General features: G+C 40.5%; 1 protein-coding gene across 2 annotated transcripts in view; it reads left to right on the top strand.

The window, feature by feature from the left end:
• The window catches only part of UST (uronyl 2-sulfotransferase), a 286,999-nt gene that overhangs the window by 242,533 nt on the left and 22,740 nt on the right, over positions 1-21,726 (top strand). The gene's annotated exons all lie outside the window — the stretch shown is intronic.

Raw genomic sequence — 21,726 nt, 5'->3', positions numbered from 1 at the left:
CATTCCTGTCTTGTGTCCCCCAGTCCATGTTCCTTGCTCTTCTGGAGATGTCTGCCTCTTCCCAGGGAGACCCACTGCACCAACCTTCAGTTTAGTCGTGCAAACTTTCTGCGATGATGGAGAGTATTGATGACAGTCTCTGGTCATTGTGAAGCGCACACGCCATGGTCTGGATGCCTCATCAGTGTTCATTCTCTCCCATAACTGGAGATCAGGTCCCTCTCTCACTCATGAGTCACTGTGAGCAGAATGGACCCTCCTCATTGTGAGCAAATGAAGTTTCTCTTCTGCATCCTCCTACTGCATCATTCTCCTTTGTGCCTGCCTCCAGCCTTCCAGTACCCCTGTAAGCCAGCAGTCCCCAGCCTTTCTGGCACCAGGGACCAGTCTTATGGAAGACAGCTTTTCCACGGACTGGGGGAGGGGGGTGGTTTTGGGATGATTCAAGCGCATTACATTTATTGTGCACTTTATTTCTATTATTATTACATTGTGATATATAATGAAATAATCATACAACTCACCATAATGCAGAATTAGTGGGGCCCTGAGCTTGTTTTCACTTGCCACTCACTGATAGGGTTTTGATATGAGTCTGCAAGCAATCGATTTATTATGGTCTCTGTGCAGTCAAACCTCTCGGCTAATGATAATCTGTATTTGCAGCCGCTCCCCAGCGCTAGCATCACCGCCTCAGCTCCACCGCAGATCATAGGCGTTAGATTCTCATAAGGAGCACGCAACTTAGATCCCTCACACGCACAATTCACAGTAGGGTTCGAGCTCCTGTGAGAATAATGCCGCCTCTGATCTGAGAGGAGGCGGAGCTCAGGCAGTAATGCGAGTGATGGGGAGCGGCTGTAAATACAGATGAAGCTTCACTCGCCTGCCACTCACCTCCTGCTGTGCAGTCCGGTTCCTAACAGGCCACGGACGGGTACCAGTCCATGTTCTGGGGCTTGGGGACCCCTGCTGTACACCATTCCCACACCCTAAACTGCCCTCTCCGTGCTCATAGCCCTTGGCACCTGAACTATCCTCTCTTGAAATCTAGCTGTCTTATGACTCCCTTAGAGCCCTGATAAATAATTCTAGAAGTTTGAAGGGCTTAACAGCTGACAGTAACACAATTTGTGCTGCCCAGGGGAATTTCTAACAATAATGATAAGAATAGCAACCCCTAGAACAGTGCTTTGCACATTGTGAGTAATCAACAAAAAGTTATTGAAGTAATATTGAAGGCTTTTTATGTGGACTTTCTCATTTAATCCTCAGAATAATGCAATGACATAGATACTTTCATTATTCCCATTTTACAGATGAGTAAAGTGAAGTTTAAAGAGATATAGATGACATCACTTTTTTATTAGGAGATCCCTTACAAAAAGAATCATTTATTTATTTTTATTCATTTATTGTTTTGCGGTACGCGGGCCTCTCACTGTTGCGGCCTCTCCCGTAGCGGAGCGCAGGCTCAGCGGCCATGGCTCACGGGCCCAGCCGCTCTGCGGCATGTGGGATCCTCCCGGACTGGGGCACGAACCGGTGTCCCCTGCATCGGCAGGCAGACTCTCAACCACTGCGCCACCAGGGAAGCCCCAAAAAGAATCATTAAAAAAAAATTTTTTATTGGAGTATAAATTGCTTTACAATGTTGTGTTAGTTTCTGCTGTACAATGAAGTGAATCAGCTATATGTATACCTACATCCCTTCCCTCATGGACGTCCCTCTCACCCACCCTCCTTCCCACCCATCTAGGTCATCACAGAGCACCGAGCTGAGCTCCCTGTGCTGTACAGCAGGTTCCCACTAGCTCTCTATTTTACACATGGTAGTGTATATATGTCAATCCTAATCTCCCAATTCATCCCACCCTCCCCTTCTCCCCCCTGTGTCCACATGTCCATTCTCTACGTCTGTGTCTCTATTCCTGCCCTGGAAATAGGTTCATCTGTACCATTTTTCTAGATTCCACATATATGTGTTAATATACAATATTTCTTTTTCTCTTTCTGGGTTACTTCACTCTGTATGACAGTCTCTGGGTCCATCCATGTCTCTGCAAAAGACCCAATTTGGAGTATAGCTGATTAACAATGTTGTGTTAGTTTCAGGTGTACAGCAAAGGGATTCAATTATATGTATACACGTATCTATTCTTTTTCAAATGAAAAAGAATCATTTTAGATACATTTTATTATATGTGAACTAAAAATGGTTTCTAAAGAGCTTCTTAGGAGGAAATATGTTGCTTTACTCACATAAATTTAGTGCACTAGAAATGTAGGGAGGGGTTGTGAACTTCAGTTGGTCATTACATCTTTGTTATTTTACATCTTTGGCACTTCCTTTCATTCGTCACATCAGCAGCTAGGACAGAGGGTGAACTCTTGGTTGCCTTGGGGTATGGTAATATGCTCTTTATGCCAATAGCCCATCCTAGGTCACAGAGCACCAGGATTTGGATGTAACCACCACACATCCTGCCTCCTGTGGTTTATTGTGTTCTTCCTGAGGGGAGAAATTATTAATGGTAGAGATCCAGACATGGGCTATACTGCTAAGAACAAGAGCTTTTTCTAGAAGCATGGATCTTCATTAGCCCCAGAAAACCTACCATTTATAGGACTATCTGTTCTGCCCACAGCAAATGTTCTTAACCTGAATCTCCATCACATGGTTTTCAAGGAATCCTTACACTGCCCCATCCCCATCCATTTAATATGAAAATATTTTGTGTGCCTTCTTTTTTCTGGGAAGCAAAGTATTTTCAGACTTGCACAGATGTTCCCAACCCCCCAAACAGTAAGAATCACAGTCTGTATGTAAGGCCAGCTCCACAGGCCTCTCACACTCGCTGTTTCACATACTCCCTTTCCAATAGCTGGTCTGTGGAAAGGCCTGCCCACTTGATAACATGCCCATCCAGCTGGACTGTGGTGGAGCCCTACCACAGAAGAGGGAGCCCTATGGCTGTGAGCTTTGACACAGACAGGCCTGATCTGATGGAGAACGACCAGGAGGACTTTTGAACTGGCCTGATGGCCTGAGGTGGGCCATCTTCTTTGGAGCCAGAATATCAAGCTGAGGCTCCACATGGTGACGAAGCCTTGTGTTCGTTCAGGGTGATTTTTGGCTCTGCCATACTTCTAGACTTCCACATTCTAGCGTAGGATATTTTTTGCCTAAGTATAATAGGGCATATGAGTCGGTTCCTGGCATCGACCATGGAAGATTGGCTTACGTTCACCAACCCAGAGCCAGTCCCCATGACTATCAAGAAAGACCACACAAATCCCAGAGTGTCTATAAGTAGATACCAAACCACATGTGTTATTATTCTTGATCTTAAACCATATTATTATTAACTTTGCTTTGGCTGAAAGTGGACCCCATCATATTGTTAAAATAGAGTTTCACAGCCTTTAAGTGACCAGGGTATGTCACTTTTAAGATGTTTTTCCAAAAGAAAATGTTAAATCCCAAATACAATTTTGGCTGAATAGTTGGTTTTAATGGTCCAGAGTCAAAAACTGTAACTTAATTCCTTGTAAAACTTAAATCAATTTCATGAGGGTTCTGCTACACAGTTCCCTCTGTTCAGCCCCAGATTTCTACTAGCCCCTAACCCTTAAGAAGTATTCGCGTATTCTTTTAAAATGCCAATATCTTTCCATTTAAAAGAAGTTCTGTTGTCAGTATCTGACTTCCATTGACATACAGTAGCTTATTGGAGCCTCAATTATAGTATTGTGGTTATAGTTTCCCGCTTTTCCCTCACTTCCTTTCTCCTTAGTATCAGTGAGGAAACACAGTGTCCAAATAATGATCTACATCTATAGTTTTCTACATTTCTGCATTTTGCCTACTGAAGGTGTTGAGAGTGGATGGGAGTGTTATCCAGAATTCTGCATCTATAGGTCGAACTTAATAGTGAGCATGACTGGTGCCTTCTACGTCTCATTCATGGGGTTTAGTGGTAACATGGCATCTGCTACGTGCCTGTGGCTCCAGCTTAATACCACCAGAGACAAGAATGCTGGGCCCCGCTGAAAGGCGGTAAAGCATCTGGAGAGCTTCTAAGAAAGATCCAAGTCGTTTTCAAGTTTGCCTAATAACATGCTCAGTAGTCTGATGTTTTGGACACAAACAGCCAAATCTTCCAATAACACGTGCTTTGGATATCAGATTATGTGCGGCAGGAAACACTTGCAAAAAGGAATCCACCCAAAAGAAAAAGGCCAATATGCCAGCATCAAAGGCTTAGTGTTTTGTTTTGCTTTGTTTTGTTTTACAGAATGGAAAAGAATCTTACCCCGTAGTGAGCACACATTGCTGAAATAATCAATGTCTCATCAAGAGTGTGCCCAATTCTGTAAATTGATAAGTATCATTCTTTATGAGGGGGTGTAACTAATCTGGTACTGTTTTCAGATTCAGAGAGATTTAGGAGTTCTGAGGTTCTGAGGACAAAGTCTTTATCTAAAGTGTGGATGTGTGGACAGGCTTTTCTGCTTGTTGAAGGCTATCATTATTTATTTTGGGCTCAGAAATCTGTGTATTTGAAGTTCATCTTTTTTATATGAAGCTGGTCTCTTTTGTGGGTTGCTTTTCTGTTCCTTATTTTCCCATAAGTTTCCCTTCATTTTTTAGTAAATTTTTTTTTTTTTTTTTTTTTTTTACTAAAGATGCAGCAGTATAGAGGAATAAGGAAAAGGGATTTATTTGGTGAACAAACTCAATTCAGTGTCACAAGCACGTTTTTGAGCACCTGTCATGTGCCTGACCTTGCTGGGCTCAGGAAGAACTCTCAGGAAAGTGGCTTCTTGGTGGGATAAGGGTCCCCAGGGGAACCCCTCCCCATGATAGACATGCTGACTCTCTTGTCCACCCAGGGACAAGGTGCCAGGAGGTGCCAGCCCGGGAAGCCCCAGATGATTCCAGTGCACCTCCCACACTGAGCATCTCTCTCCTGGGATTGAAAGACTGAGCTTGAAGTCAACCAGAATCTCCAAGAGAAAGCAGCGGGGTCTTTAGCAGCAGGGCAACCCCTTCGGGCTGTCTGCTTGCTTTAATCACCTTTGTGAAATTTCGTGTTTTATTTATTTAAAGGGAGATAGATTACCCTACAGCGCCACCATTTTGTCAGTCACCCAAGTTTAGAAGCTTGAAGTCCTTTCAGTTATAACTAAAGAGAACCATCCCCCAGAAAATCTGTTTGGGAGCACTATGGAAATTTTCCCAGCTCACCATAGAGAGCACAGATTCCAGATTGCTGGGTGCCAGACATATGTCTCTCAATTACTGTTGTTTCCTGCAGGCTACAGTCAAGAAATATTCAATAGAGAATTGGAAAGAGATTTTCCTCTTAAATCCGTACAGAGCTTCAGCACACTTAGAATGTGCATGTGCCTGGAGTACATCATTGCAACCCTAGTTATGGAGCTTGGAATTTTACTTGATGGATGGAATCTATGGGTAAGCAGTAATGGCTGCAGCCCTATCCCGGAAGTTGAACAAAAGGAGGCTCAGAGGCTTTTTGGTTGGGTTGTGCAGGCCACACTTGGTGAGTGTTGCGGGTTGGACCCTCAGCCAGTCTACTGACCAGGGCTGGGGCCTCCACTTCCCTATAGCAGGCCGAGGGATTAGCTGAGCTTCTAGGAGCCTGGTTCACTTCACCTCGTCCTCAGCAGTCTGTTAGGAAGCTAACAGCTGCTCTTTCACAAAAGGCTTCATATATTATATATATATGTTATATATATATATATATATATATATAAAACATATATATAAGCACCATACCACGTGGCTTTTAGGATCTTAGTTCCCCAACCAGGGATTGAACCCAGGCCCTTGACAGTGAAAGCGCTGAGTCCTAACCACTGGACCGCCAGGGAATTCCCAGGGTTTCTTCTGTTAACAAGGTTTGCTTCTCCTTTCCTGAGATGAGAAAGCAGTATAGACACAGGTCACAGTCCTGGGCTTTGGAACCAGTAGACTTGGGTTTGAAATCAGCTCTAATTCGTAGCAGCTGTTTAACCCTGGGCAAGTTTCTTAACCTCTCTGGGCTTCAGTTTCCTCATCTGAAAGAAGAGGATGGTAACCGAGCTGTTTAGAAGATTAATGGAGACAATGTACTCCTGCACAAATGCAGTTTCCAGGGCCCTTTTCAAACCACCTCATTTGATTCCTCATTTTCAGTCTCTCATAGGGCAGTGTTTTCAACAAGTGCTCATATGCAGTCCCGTCTTTGAGTTTCAAAGGAGAGACCAACACAATGGTTCCAAAGTCTATTTGTCATAGTGCTGAGTTCCAGTATTCTCTGGCATGCTCCGTAGTGGTGTGTGGCCTGAGTTGTCTGCGGGCTGCAGCTTTTCCTGTCGTAGTGGAACTGCCCATTTAGTGCCTACCGATCTGGGCAGCTTAACTTTAAGGAAGCATCTCTGTCGGGAATAAAGGAGGAATTATTTTCCTTCTGCATTATTTTGAAAATCACCTTTGAAGTCAATAGTTAGAGTTGTTTTCTGATGCAGATGTTGAGGGCACATGAAATTGACTGACCACATCCTGCGGCACATTCCCATTTGTTATTCACGTTTATTTGTATTATAAACCAAGAGTAAAAATACAAAACACCCCATCTCAGATGCAAATTGAAGCCTGGCTGTGTTTCCACGTATCTGTAAAGTGGAGTAAGTAACCTAGTGGAAAAAAGAATGGTGCTAATACTTAGGCATATTTTACTAGTTGTTGCTAATGCCAAATTAACATAGAGTTTTTAAGAAGAATTAAGGAATAGGTACAGGATGGTACCATGATCATAACCCTTATTTCTGTAATGTGCTAGAACTAGGATTTTAACACCAAAGCTCATTAGTCAGAGTCAGGGAAACATTTTCATAACCATTTACGGAGCATTTCAAAACGTAAAAATCCTCTTGGCTTGGTGAAATTTAATCTTTTGCGCTTCTCCCACCCCTTGGCCACTGGTGTGTAGTATGCTTTACGTGAGCTCAAAATTTTTCATCAATAGTTCTAGCCCTTGAGAGACCCCAGAATTTCTACTTGAAATGTGAGCACCAAACTTTACTTGGGGAAAAACAACCACCACAAATGCAAAACAGGAAGGTAATCCATGTTTGTGCCTGAAATGTAAAATATTGTAAATATGTCATTTTTCTCAAATTAGCATATAATTCGAAGAGATTTTTTTTTAAAGTGATTCTCAAGCTTATCTGGAAAAATAAACATGTGAGATGGTTAGTGATTTTCTTTTTTTTTTTAAGGAAATGAGAGGCCATTTGCCCTACCAGACTCTAAAATATTAGAAAGTTCCTGGGTTTAGTATGACGATGTAAAGGCAGAAGCTCTGACAGACAAGTCAGTGGAAAAGAAATAGATGCCAGTGTAAAAAGTGTTGTGGTGTATTTAGATACCATTACAAAGAAGGAGTAAATAAAGGTGTCAAATAGTTGGCTAAATGTTCAGAGAAAAAAATAGAATCTCACGTTATAACATGAGCCTTAATAAATTCCAGATTGTTCTAAAGAGTTATTTTGTTTAATGGAAAAAGAAATAGAAGAAAAATCGGTGGTTGGGCTTCCCTGGTGGCGTCCGGGAAGTTCCCACATGCCGCGGAGCGGCTGGGCCCGTGAGTGAGCCATGGCCGCTGAGCCTGCGCGTCCGCAGCCTGTGCTCCGAAACGGGAGAGGCCACAACAGTGAGAGGCCCGCGTACCGCAAAAAAAAAAAAAAAAATAGGTGGCTATTTTTGTGATGATGGGGTATTGCTAAGGGTTTACTAAGTATAAAAGCAACAAAACACATATATACATACAAAGAGAATAAAGAGTATATATGCTTACTTAAAACTTTAAAGTAAGCATGTCTAAAACACTTAGTTGGCAAAAATATTTTTTCCAGCAATGATAAGATATAGTATGGTTAATATCTTACCATTAATATATAAAGAATTTTTATAAACCCATAAGAAAGACACCAACAGAAAAAAATGGAGAACAATACAAGTGGCCAATAAATATATTAAAAAATAAGCCCAGCCTCACTAATAATTTAAGAAATGCACATTAAAATGACACCTTATTTTCTATTAATACATCTGTTAATGGACAAACTCTAGCAGAATGAGAGAGTCCCTGATGATGGGGATTTTGTAGAGAAATGGCATTTTAGAAGGACAAATTAGTACAACCAGGGGTTAAAAGTAACTTAATAATAAATATTAAGTGTAATTTAATAATACATATTAAGAACCTTCAGGGTGTCATAGCTGGGAGACTAATAGAAATATCCTGTATCTTATTTGTGGCAGTGGTTTCACATGTATATGTAGCTATCAAAACTCATTGAATTGCATACTTTAAACATGCTTTTGAAAACATTTAGTGACATAGGTGATTTCCCAAAGTGTGATTGGACATGAAGTGCAAGAGAAAAGGATAGCCAACAGTATTTACGATATGATACCAATGTTATTAGAAAAACTATATAAACACAGGAATACAATTAAATTGGAATATCTCAAAGTGTTCATGGTCATTATTCATATCTCTGGGTGGTGGGATATCTAGTGACTTTTTTTCTTTATTTCCCAACTAATATATAATAAGCACATAGAATTTTAAATTTTGGAAAAGGATTATTAACTTTCAGAAAATAATTGAATAGTCACATAAAATTTATATGTGAAAGCAGAAACAGTGCCCACTAGATCACTGTGGCATTGCTGGGATTGAACAGAACTTTTATCTTTCCTCTCTTCCATGTTCTTTTGTGCACATGAAGCAACATTGCCCGGGAAGGGACAAATAAAGAGCATCATAAATAAAGATTCATGCAGATGGAATAAATAAAGATTCATGCAGATGGAATCCAAGGCCCAACTTTTTGTCACTTCATCAGCCTTACTCCCTAAAGATGTTCAATCTATTATCAGCATCTCTCCTTTGGAGTTCATTAAATTGCCAGCCGCACACACACACACACACACACACACACACACACACACACACACGCACACACTCACAGCTCTTTCTGAGGATATATTGGAGCTCTGAAATTGTGTAAAGGTTTCTAACTCTGAAATACTGAAATTCTATAATTCTGTAATTAACTCTTTAATAGTCTTGAAATTTTCATCTTGCTTTAAGAACTATGGTATAAACACCAAAAGGGCAGGAATTGGCTTCCTAGGCTTGAATCCTTGACTATTTGGGTCAACCATACAAATATTAAGATGGTTTAATTACACGAAGTTAGCTCATAGATCTTTTCTATTGCAGCGTGACCATCCTTAGTCTGAAAACAAATTGACTTTATTCTGCAGTAGCTGACTCACCTTCCTCCCCACAAGTCATCGTAGTATGAAGAGTAAATGTCAGTATCATGGTTTAGCCAAACCAGATGTGAACCGTGTAATTATTTTCATGTCAGGGACTGAAGTTTAAATATGCATCCTTTATTTGTTTTTACTTGAGTGATTACAGGTGGCACCTAATAAAGTCTCCATGCTGTGATATCTTGAGGTCATTGATTTATGAAGTTTGGTAGGTGTAGACACTCCAAATCCTGGTCAACCTCCCTGGCATTCCATAGCACGATTCTAAAGGAATGTTAAAATGACATTTGCCTGTTTACTTTTCCTCTTGACTGATGATGATCCTTTCTGAGAGGTAAACACTAGTGTTATTCAGGAGTGAGGTTTAGATTTTGTTGATATTTTTCAAAGTCGATTTTCAAAACTGCTTCAAAATTAAGCGGCAAAAATAAAAGCCATGGACTTTTCTTTGGATATGTATTAGCCATAATCATCACACCTCTGGTTGATACAAATTGATTCTGAGTTTTTTATAAAAGTAATGATTAATTGTACAAAAATGTTGAGAGTCAGGAACCAGACTGGTCAAGGAACCAGAGTCAGGGCAACACCTGGGCAGGCAGTTCAGCCAAGCTAGGATGGTGGCTGGGAGAGAAGGCACAAGGAACCCAAGCCCTGGGCATGTCAGGTGGCTGCAGTCTAGAGACAGATCAGGAAGGCAGCCCAGGAAGACAACAGTGTTGGGGGTGGGTAGTAAGAGTGAGGGCCCCAGCCCGACAGAGACCAGAAGACTCCATGGTGGAATATGGATGCCACGAGCTGAGAACTCTCAGTTTCACATTGAGCTATAGGTCTTGCCCAGCCATATTCATGCGGAAACACCTACGTTCAAGAGGAGAGAACTCCAAAACTGTCCTCAGCAACCCTGGTCAGCCCTGTGGGATGCAGCTGACCAGAAAAGACCTCGAGGGTTAGGCAGCACCTTTTGGGGTCTTCCACCAAGTAGTGGTTTTTATTCTGGAAAAAAATGGGAAAGCCAACACAGAACATAAGAAGTCCTGGGACTGGACCTGATTTTCTTAGCGCCAATTCATGGGTATTGTTGGGTCTTTTGACCCACCAACTCAAATTGATCCTCTTTGTGTTTTATCATTCAGTTAAATACCATGTCATACCGAAAGAAAGCAAGTCTGAATTGGTTTTGGCCAAATTACATAACCCAGGGAATTGGGCAGAGGGGTGAATGGCATAACTCCAGATCTCAACAGGGCCATGTTTTGTCCTTTCTATCTTGAGCATTTTATTGTATTTCCCTAGACTGCCCACTATTACAATGATGGGTTGGGGATGAGTTTCTAACAAAATATTGCTTTTATTCTTCTTTTAAAGCATTTCAGATGCTACAGTCATGAAATATTTTTTTTAAAGTTTGTTATTTTCCCAGCCCAGGCAAAATGCAACAGGAAAGAAAATGGGGAGAAAAGAGATAGTCCTACCCAAATGGAACTCTGGGGAGAGAAGAAGACATGAAATATCCAAAATAAATTTTTGACATTTAAAGCATTATAGAATCAATTCTAGATTGTGTGGCATTCGTAAGCAAAAGGCACACTGAGAAATTTATAAAGCTAGTTAATATGTAGGTGGGGAAAGTCTATCTATAACTGTGCATGAATACTCTATAGGATATGAATCTTTACTTTCATTGACCACCAGTTCTTAAACCTTTGAAGAGGAGCATCTTGAAGTTTTGATGTGTGTAATTGCAGGAAGTATATCTGCTAAGTTTCATTTAAATTTAAACTTAAATTCTTCTGTTTCAATTGGGAAGATTAGCATTTTTCTGTTTTAGTAGCAGAATACTGTTGTTCCAAGAGAACAGATTTTGAGAAAGATAATAATAGTAATCATCATCACCACCATCATCATTGCTCTTGTTACAGTTAACAACTATTTGGGAATTTATTGTGTCCTAGGAAGTTTTTTTCAGCTGCGTTGGGTCTTCGTTGCTGTGCAGGGACTTTCTCTAGTTGCGGTGAGTGTGCGCTACTCTTTGTTGTGGTGTGCTGGCTTCTCAATGTGGTGGCTTCTCTTGTTGCAGAGCACAGGCTCACAGGCTTCAGTAGTTGTGGCGCATGGGCTCAGTAGTTGTGGCTTGCAGGCTCTAGAGCACAAGCTCAGTAGTTGTGGCGCACGGGCTTCGTTGCTCTGCGGCATGTGGGATCTTCCCAGACTAGGGCTCAAACCCATGTCCCTTGCGTTGGCAGGAGGATTCTTAACCACTGTGCCACCAGGGAAGCCCGGAACTTTTTTTTTTATTGAAGTATAGTTGATTTACAATGTTGTATCAATCCCTGCTGTACAGCAAAGTGACTCAGTTTAAAAGATATATACATTCTTTTTTAATATTCTTTTCCGTTATGGTTTATCCCAGGAGACTAGATGTAGTACCCTGTGCTATACAGTAGGACTTTGTTGTTTATCCATTCTAAATGTAATAGTTTGCATCTACCAACTCCAAATTCCCAGTCCATCCCTCTCTCTCCCCGCCTCCCCATTGGCAGCCACAAGTCTGATCTCTATGTCTATGAGTCTGTTTCTGTTTTGTAGATAGGTTCATTTGTGCCATATTTTAGATTCCACATATAAGTGATATCATATGGTATTTGTCTTTTTCTTTCTGACTTACTTCACTTAGTATGATAATCTCTAGTTCTATCACTGCTGCTGCAAATGGCATTATTTTGGGGTTTTTTTTATGGCTGAGTAGTATTCCATTGTATGTGTGTACCACATCTTTTTTATCCATTCATCTGTCATTTAGGTTGTTTCCATGTTTTGGCTATTGTGAATAGTGCTGCTATGAACATAGGGGTGCATGTATCTTTTTGGATTAGGGTTTGTCTGGATATATGCCCAGGAGTGGGTTAACTAGATCATATGACAATTCTATTTTTAGTTTTCTGAGGAACCTTCATACTGTTTTCCACAGTCGCTGCACCAACTTACATTCCCACCAACAGTGTAGGGGGGGTTCCCTTTTCTTCACACCCTCTTCAGCATTTGTTACTTGTAGACTTTTTAATGATGGCCATTCTGACCGGTGTGAGGTGATACCTCATTGTAGTTTTGATTTGCATTTTTCTAATAATTAGTGATGAAGAGCATCTTTTCACGTGTCTACTGGCCATCTGTATGTCATCTTTGGAGAAATGTCTCCTAGGCACCTTTTAACCCTTTAGTTATATGATTTCATTTCATCCTAATAACATTCCTATGAGATAGATACTCTTATTATCTCAGTTTTACAGATAAGGAAATTGATAAGTTAGAGAGGATTTCCTAGGTCAATGAGCTGGTCATCAACAGAGCCAGCACTCAAACTCAGGCCTGGGTTTTCAATACCCCTTGCTCTTGGCTACTCTACTGCCTCTCCATGTAAAGAGCAAAAACATCAAGCTCTGAGGGAGACGGGGTAGTTAATAAAACCTATGATTCTAGGAAATTTTTTGCTGCTAAATTCTTAGAATCCAGTGTTTCTGGAAAGCTTAGAAATTCTGTTGAGATGATGTTCACTGTTCTGTTAGATATGTTACTTTGTTCTGTTTTTTTTTTTTTTTTTCTGGGAGAAATACTTTATTAGTTGAAATCACCAGAATTGACTGCTTTAATAAAGTGCTTGCAAAGCCTCAATCTGGTGAACAGTGAAGTCGTTTGTTTCAGTCATGTCAACAACTTTGGCTTTCAGAAGGATTTTAATGAATCGGGGAATGGAATTTAAAAAAGCAAACAATCTAAGGAAAATCACTTATTTTTCTAAAATAGCAAAGCAAAAATGGGAATCTTTTCCAGTCTAGTTGCTGCAAATGTCTGTTGAAGTCTTAAAAATTCTTAGAGTACATGATTTATCACATATGACAAAAAGGTCATTAATGAGCACTTCTTTTTTTTAATTATTATTATTTTTTTTTGGCCGTGCCAGGACCTTAGTTCCCAAACCAGGGATCAAACCCATGCAGTGGAAGCTGGGAGTCCTAACCACTGGACAGCTAAGGAATTCCCAATGAGCACTTCTTTAAGATCTTTTTTGGATCCTATCATCATTATTCTAGTTGCTTAGATAGGAAAATATTCCATGATGTATTCACTGTTAAAATTATAGTGAGTCAACCTTCAGTAACATTTATTTTAAAACTTATTTATCAAGATATACAATCTATCAGAAAAAAATATGGTTACCAAGTAGGGAAATCAATTTAATTTTTTTAACATTATTATTGGAGTATAATTGCTTTACAATGGTGTGCTAGTTTCTGCTTTATAACAAAGTGAATCAGCTATACATATACATATATCCCCATATCTCTTCCCTCTGCATCTCCCTCCCTCCCACCCTCCCTGTCCCACCCTTCTAGCTGGTCACAAAGCACCGAGCTGATCTCCCTGTGCTATGCGACTGCTTCCCACTAGCTACCTATTTTACATTTGGTAGTGTATATATGTCCATATATACACTACCACTCTCTCACTTTGTCACAGCTTACCCTTCCCCCTCCCCATGTCCTCAGGTCCATTCTCTAGTAGCTCTGTGTCTTTTTTCCCATCTTGCCCCTAGGTTCTTCATGAGCATTTTTTTTTTTTTTAGATTCCATATATGTGTTAGCGTACGGTATTTGTTTTTCTCTTTCTGACTTATTTCACTCTGTATAACAGACTCTAGGTCCATCCATCTCACTACAGATAACTCAATTTCATTTTTTTTTGTATGTCTGAGTAATATTACATTGTATATATTGCCACATCGTCTTTATCCATTCATCTGTTAATGGACACTTAGGTTGCTTCCATGTCCTGGCTATTGTAAATAGAGCTGCAGTGAACATTGGAGTACATGATTCTTATTGAATTATGGTTTTCTCAGGGTATATGCCCAGTAGTGGGATTTCTGGGTTGTATGGTAGTTCTATTTTTAGTTTTTTAAGGAACCTCCATACTGTTCTCCATAGTGGCTGTATCAATTTACATTCCCACCAACAGTGTATGAGGCTTCCCTTTTCTCCACACCCTCTCCAGCATTTATTGTTTGTAGATTTTTTGAGGATGGCCGGCCATTCTGACAGGTGTGAGATGATATCCCATTGTAGTTTTGATTTGCATTTCTCTACTGATTAATGATGTTGAGCATTCTTTCATGTGTTTGTTGGCAATCTGTATATCTTATTTGGAGAAATGTCTATTGAGGTCTTCTGCCCGTTTTTGGATTGGGTTGTTTGTTTTTTTGATATTGAGTTGCATGAGCTGCTTGTAAATTCTGGAGATTAGTCCTTTGTCAGTTGCTTCATTTGCAAATATTTTCTCCCATTCTGAGGGTTGTCTTTTCGTCTTGCTTATGTTTTCCTTTGCTGTGCAAAAGCTTTTAAGTTTCATTAGGTCCCATTTGTTTATTTATTTACTTCTATTTCCATTTCTCTAGGAACTGGGTCAAAAAGGATCTTGCTGTGATTTATTTCAAAGAGTGTTCTGCCTATGTTTTCCTCTAAGAGTTTGATAGTGTCTGGCCTTACATTTAGGTCTTTAATCCATTTTGAGTTTATTCTTGTGTATGGTGTTAGGGAGTGTTCTAATTTCATTCTTTTATAGGTAGCTGTCCAGTTTTCCCAGCACCACTTATTGAAAAGGCTGTCTTTTCTCCATTGTATATTCTTGCCTCCTTTATCAAAGATAAGGTGACCATATGTGAGTGGGTGTATCTCTGGGCTTTCTATCCTGTTCCATTGATCTATATTTCTGCTTTTGTGCCAGTACCATACTGTCTTGATTACTGTAGCTTTGTCGTATAGTCAAGTCTGGGAGCCTGATTCCTCCAGCTCCATTTTTCTCTCTCAAGATTGCTTTGTTTTTCGGGGTCTTTTGTGCTTCCATACAAATTGTGAAATTTTTTGTTCTAGTTCTGTGAAAAATGCTAGTGGTAGTTTGATAGGGATTGCACTGAATCTGTAGATTGCTTTTGGTAGTAGAGTCATTTTTACACTGTTGATTCTTCCAATCCAAGAACATGGTATACCTCTCCATCTATTTGTATCATCTTTAATTTCTTTCATCAGTGTCCTATAATTTTCTGCATACAGGTCTTTTGTCTCCTTAGGTAGGTTTATTCCTAGATATTTTGTTGCAATGGTAAATGGAAGTGCGTTCTTAATTTAACTTTCAGGTTTTTCATTATTCATGTATAGGAATGCTAGAGATTTCTGTGCATTAATTTTGTATCCTGCTACTTTACCAAATTCACTGATTAGCTCTAGTAGTTTTCTGGTAGCATCTTTAGGATTCTCTATGTATAGTATCATGTCATCTGCAAACAGTGACAGCTTTACTTCTTCTTTTCCGATTTGGATTCCTTTTATTTCCTTTTCTTCTCTGATTGCTGTGGCTAAAACTTCCAAAACTATGTTGAATAATAGTGCTGAGAGTGGACAGCCTTGTCTTGTTCCTGATCTTAGTGGAAATGGATTCAGTTTTTCACCATTGAGGACGGTGTTGGCTGTGGGTTTGTCATATATGGCCTTTATTATGTTGAGGTAAATTCCCTCTATGCCTACTTTCTGGAGGGTTTTTTATCATAAATGGGTGTTGAATTTTGTCAAAAGCTTTCTCTGCATCTATTGAGATGGTCATATGGTTTTCCTCCTTCAATTTGTTAATATGGTGTATCACATTGATTGATTTGCGTATATTGAAGAATCTTTGCATTCCAGGGATAAACCCCACTTGATCATGGTATATGATCCTTTTAATGTGCTGTTGGATTCTGTTTGCTAGTATTTTGTTGGGGATTTTTGCATCTGTGTTCATCAGTGATACTGGTCTGTAGTTTTCTTTTTTTGTGACATCTTTGTCTGGTTTTGGTATCAGGGTGATGGTGGCCTCATAGAATGAGTTAATTTAATTTTTTTAATTGAACTAGAGTAGATTTACCATTTTGTGTTATTTTCTGCTGTACATCAAAGTGATTCAGTTTATATATATTATTTTTCAGATTCTTTTTCATTGTAGGTTATTACAAGATATTAAATATATTTCCTTGTGCTATACAGTAGGACCTTGTTGTTTATCTGTTTTATATATAGTAGTTCATATCTGCTAATGCCAAACTCCTAATTTATCTCTCCCCCTTTTCCCCTTTGGTAACCACATGTTTGTTTTCTGTGTTTGTGATTCTGTTTCTGTTTTATAAAAAAGTCCATTTGTATTGTATTTTAGATTCCACATATAAAAGGTATCATTCAGGGCTTCCCTGGTGGCGCAGTGGTTGAGAGTCCACCTGCCAATGCAGGGGACATGGGTTCATGCCCCAGTCCGGGAGTATCCCACATGCCGCGGAGCGGCTGGGCCCATGAGCCATGGCCACTGAGCCTGTGCGTCCGGAGCCTGTGCTCCACAACGGGAGAGGCCACAAGAGTGAGAGGCCCGCGTACCGGGAAAAAAAAAAAAAAAAGGTATCATTTGTCTTTTTCTGTCTGACATCACTTATTATGATAATCTCTAGGTCCATCCACGTTGCTACAAATGGCAGTATTTCATTCTCTTTTATGGCTGAGTTTTTATTCCATTGTATATATATACCACATCTTCTTTATCCATTCATCTGTCATCTGTTGATGAACATTTAGGTTGTTTTCATTTCTTGGCTATTGTAAATAGTGCTGCTATGAACATTGGGGTGTATGTATCTTTTCAAATTATAGTTTTCTCCAAATATATGCCCAGGAGTGGGATTGCTGGATCATGTGGTAATTCTATGTTTAGTTTTCTGAGGAACGTGTTTCCCATAGGGGCTGCACCAGTTTACATTCTCACCAACAGTGTAGGAGGGTTCCCTTTTTCCACAACCTCTTCAGCATTTATCATTATTTGTGGACTTTTTTTTTTTTTTTTTTTTTTTTGCGGTACGCGGGCCTCTCACTGTTGTGGCCTCTCCCGTTGCGGAGCACAGGCTCCGGACACGCAGGCCCAGCGGCTGTGGCTCACAGGCCCAGCTGCTCCGCGGCATGTGGGATCTTCCTGGACCGGGGCACAAACCCGTGTCCCCTGCATTGGCAGGCGGACTCTCAACCACTGCACCACCAGGGAAGCCCTGTGGACTTTTTAATTATGGCCATTCTGACTAGTGTGAAGTGATACCTCATTGTAGTTTTGATTTGCATTTCTCTAATAATTAACAATGTTGAGAATCTTTTCATGTGCCTATTGGCCATCTGTGTGTCTTCTTTGGAGAAATGTCTATTTCTGTCTTCTGCCCATTTTTTGATTGGGTTGTTAAGTTTTCTTGATATTGAGTTGTATGAGCTGTTGTATATTTTTGCTTTTATTTCTATTGTTTTGGGAGACTGACCTAAGAAAACATTTTTATGACTTATGTCAGAGAATGTTTTACTTATGTTCTCTTTTAGGAGTTTTATGGTGTCCTGTCTTATATTTAAGTCTTTAAGCCATTTTGAGTTTATTTTTGTGTATGGGGTGAGGGACTGTTCAAACTTCACTGATTTACATGGGGCTGTCCAGCTTTCCCAACACCACTTGCTAAAGAGACTGTCTTTTCTCCATTGTGGATTCTTGCCTACTTTGTTGAAGATTAATTGATCATAGATGTGTGGGTTTGTTTCTGGGCTCTCTATTCTGTTCCATTGATCCCTATGTTTGCTTTTGTGCCAATTTCTTGCTGTTTTGATTACTGTAGCTTTGTAGTATTGTCTGAAGTCTGGGAGGGTTGTGCCTTCTTTTTCCTAAATCAATTTAATATTAATGTCTGTTAAAATAAATTATTGGCTGTCAAATATTTCCACAAAGCCTTTGTTACTTATGAATATCATTGGGATGATATGATTAAAGGCTGTGAATATCAATAAGCTTGAAAACTTCCCATGCTAATGTTCAGGGTCATATTTTTTTTCTCTTAAAATTGTAGGATTTTTACTATTTGCTGTGTTCACCTTTATGTCTACATACCCAAGCTCGTTGTGGGGCGAGGTGGGTAGGGGGTATCCATGACAATTATGAAAATGACCTATTTGCTGTCTGCTGTCATAAGGCATAAGCTTAGGTGTCAGCTGATTTCAGGTATTTGACAGTATATGTCAATGTATTTATCATACATTAGGAAAAATGGTCACTCATATATCAGTCTAACCAGGAGATGACCTAATGGTGTTATATGGAAACTAATTCCCTCATAAACATTCTAAGTGGATATAAAGAATTATGTGCTCAGTTGCAACAATTAACTTATCAAAGAATCAGATCTGAATACCTCAGGGAATACACAAAGGTCATGATAGTCTAAAAGCCTTCAGTAATCCTCAGTGTACTGTTCCTTCAGTCCAAAAGTGCTGGAATTGGGGCGTATGTCTAGTACCAATTTTGGACAGTCAGGCATGGTGACCGGAAACACAGGCATGAGGATTGTTAGGCTGAGCCTGGCCACAATCATTGCCAGGGTCTTGAGAGAGAGGGAATGGTGGTTCGCATGCCACAATTTATCACCCCTGCCCAGGCCACCAGCAAAATTTGAGAGCAGGAGTGATTCCCTGCCCAATTCTCACCCCTTCCCACCACGCCCAGAAGCTCTCCACCCTCTCCTGCTTTGGACTTGGTGGGATAAAAAAGGAAGGAGGCACTTCCCTGGTGGCGCAGTGGTTGAGAGTCTGCCTGCCGATGCGGGGGACACGGGTTCGTGCCCTGGTCTGGGAGGATCCCACGTGCCGCGGAGCGGCTGGGCCCGTGGGCCATGGCCGCTGGGCCTGCGCGTCCAGAGCCTGTGCTCCGCGGCGGGAGGGCCCACAGCAGTGAGAGGCCTGCGCACTGCAAAAAAAAAAAAAAGGAAGGAGAGAAAGAGAAGTTCTTATGCTCCAGAGTGTTTTGCAACATTCAGAAAAAGAGTGTGAGATTAAATCTACCCAAAGAAGAGCCAAAGAGCTTTCCCTCACCTTCACTTCCAGCAAGTCAGGCCTTCATTTTCTTGTCTCAAGTAAAACCCAAGAACTGATGATTAAGTTGAGTAGCATTAAATTAGAATCTTTTTTGGTAGAAATTGTGTAAAGTTGTCAAGGAGTACATGCTAATTCCTGTTAGCGTGTTCTGCAATCATTGATCTTCAACCCCATCGCCTCCTTGAGCTCATAGCTAAAGAAGGTCATAGACATACTAGCACTGTCTTTACAACCTCTTGCAATTCTAGATACTGCTGGGGCCAGAGGCGACGCCAATACCTAATGGGAAAGCTAATGAATCCATACAGGTCTTACTTTAAAATCCTGATATTTTAGGTGACTTTTAGTAGATTCATCTTGTAATCTAAGAGGAAGTAAGGCAGTAAAGACAAGAGAAAAGTGAATCAGAACCGCAGAGCCAGCAAAGACTTGAAATACTCAGCCTTTTGCAAAAGTATGGAAACTTTGCCACTTTACAATATTCAGTGGGTCAAAAGTGTCAGCGGGGGCTTCCCTGGTGGCGCAGTGCTTGAGAGTCCGCCTGCCGATGCAGGAGACGCGGGTTCGTGCCCCGTTTCGGGAAGATCCCACATGCCGCGGAACGGCTGGGCCCGTGAGCCATGGCCACTGAGCCTGCGCGTCCGGAGCCTGTGCTCCGCAAATGGGAGAGGCCACGACAGTGAGAGGCCCGCATAACGCAAGAAAAAAAAAAAAAAAAAAAAAAAAAAAGTGTCAGCGATTTTCTCTTTTCTCCAAAGAGAAATGACAGTGAAAGTGGGACATTTTAAAACTGAACCCGGGACTCCTAGTTTTTCTGCATGAGAGCTCTCAACCCTCACAGAAACTCACTAGACACATTAGTGAAGAGACTCAGGCCCTTAGAGTCTGAGCTGTGAGAACTGCAAACAGTGCAGCCAGGAGGTTACCTCAGCACAGACTGAGTAAATGAATCATTTGGTAAAAGCCATTAGAGGGAAATGTTACTGGAAAGTCATAAATGAACCAGCCTGTCTATGCCTGGTTTTGCTAGAATGTAGGAACCATTTGAAATTTTTTAAATGTTTCTCTGTGTACGGTTTAAGAAGAGGACTGTGACATAACTAACCAGTTTCTATTATTATATCAAAATGAGGTAAAAATACGGTATGGATTTAATGCTAATTCATTTATTCATTTTTTTGCATTTAAGTTGTTGTTTTTAGAATATCATGAAACTTCATTTCCTGCCCCAGTAAAACTAAAATGTAACGGGCTACAGCTTTTCTGTTTGTTGATTTTTCTCCTTCAAACATCTTTGATTTTCCATTCTTTGAACAGACTTTTTTTTCAATGTCTTGCATGTCATTCCAATTATTCTTTTCTCCTGTCACCTCCTCCACCTGTCTCTAAAGCAGTTTCTAAAGTGAACCAATCCTGATAGAACCTAATGGTACCTATGTGCAATTTTTGGAAACATTAGCACCTCCTTCTTGGCTGCTTCTAATGCACCAGTATGGTCTTTCCAGCATTGGTGGATTCTTTTTAGTTTTCCCCTCAGCCCCAATCTTGCCGAAGAGGAAATTTGGTGCACAACTACACAATTTCAGGCTTGTGCCACATCCAAACCCTTCCCTGGCAAATCTGTCCTCTGTCTCCCTTCGACCAAACCTCACAGGTTTCTGCAGCTTCTCACAGCCATTAGCCAGGAAAGTTCAGCTCAAGACATCACACCTGACCGCCTTCATTTATAGCCACTAACTACCTAACACAGGTCAGTGTTTCCTCCCTTTTTCTCCTGCAGTTGTCAGAATGAAAGAACCTAATCTTTCTCATCAGAAGTTTACATTTCTATTCTACCTCAGTAAAAATACGTCTCCCCCACCATCTCTTTCTAATGGTAACTTCTGCCCAAAGGCAATTAATCACTTAAATATCTTCTCTTGGAAACTTTAACTTCTGTTGCCGACCATCTTTCATAGGCAAGTTCTAGTTACAAAGACACGTTATATCACAACCAAACCTTTCAAAAATATATTGTGAAAAAGCTTTATCTTTTTCTTCTCCAATTAATGTAAATGTTCATGTCTAACATTTTTACCGTATTTAAATATTCATAGCAAACATTTATTACTGTTCTTCAAAGTCGTAGCCATGGCACCCAGGCATTGTCCCTTCAGATGGTCTTGGTACCCACTGGTATTAGCCTGTCAATATCAGACCTTCCTTAAGTAAACAAATGGATCCCCTCCATACAAATGGACAGGAGGCAATTTCATCTCACTGTTCTTAGGGTTTTGCTTAAAGCAAAAGCAATGTGGACGTTTTAGACATACACATTGTCTTATAGAGCATGCAGTTAAAAATCTGCTATCTGGGGCTTCCCTGGTGGCGCAGTGGTTGAGAGTCCGCCTGCCGATGCAGGGG

Source organism: Lipotes vexillifer, unplaced genomic scaffold (assembly GCF_000442215.2).
Source record: "Lipotes vexillifer unplaced genomic scaffold, Lipotes_vexillifer_v1.1 scaffold639, whole genome shotgun sequence".
In the NCBI taxonomy this organism is placed as follows: Eukaryota; Metazoa; Chordata; class Mammalia; order Artiodactyla; family Lipotidae; genus Lipotes; species Lipotes vexillifer.
Note: the sequence above shows the minus strand (reverse complement) of the source record. Positions and strands in the feature narration are given on the sequence as shown.